Source organism: Triticum dicoccoides, chromosome 3A, assembly GCF_002162155.2.
Source record: "Triticum dicoccoides isolate Atlit2015 ecotype Zavitan chromosome 3A, WEW_v2.0, whole genome shotgun sequence".
Taxonomy (NCBI): Eukaryota; Viridiplantae; Streptophyta; class Magnoliopsida; order Poales; family Poaceae; genus Triticum; species Triticum dicoccoides.
In genome coordinates, this window is record NC_041384.1 from 276,414,627 (window position 1) to 276,414,920 (window position 294).

Below are 294 nucleotides of genomic sequence, written 5' to 3' on the forward strand. Positions count from 1 at the left end.
ATGAGCTAACTTAGGTGAAATGGATCATATATGAGCTAACTAAGTTGAAATGGGTCGTTTATGAGCTAACTTAGTTGAAATGGATCATTTATGAGCTAACTTAGTTGAAATGGGTCGTTTATGAGCTAACTAAGGTGAAGGGCATTGTTTTTGAGCTAACTAACGTGAAATGGATCGTTTTGAGCTAACTAAGGTGAAATGGATCGTTTTTGAGCTAACTTAGGTGAAATGGATCATTTATGAGCTAACTTAGGTGAAATGGATCATTTTTGAGCTAACTTAGGTGAAATGGAT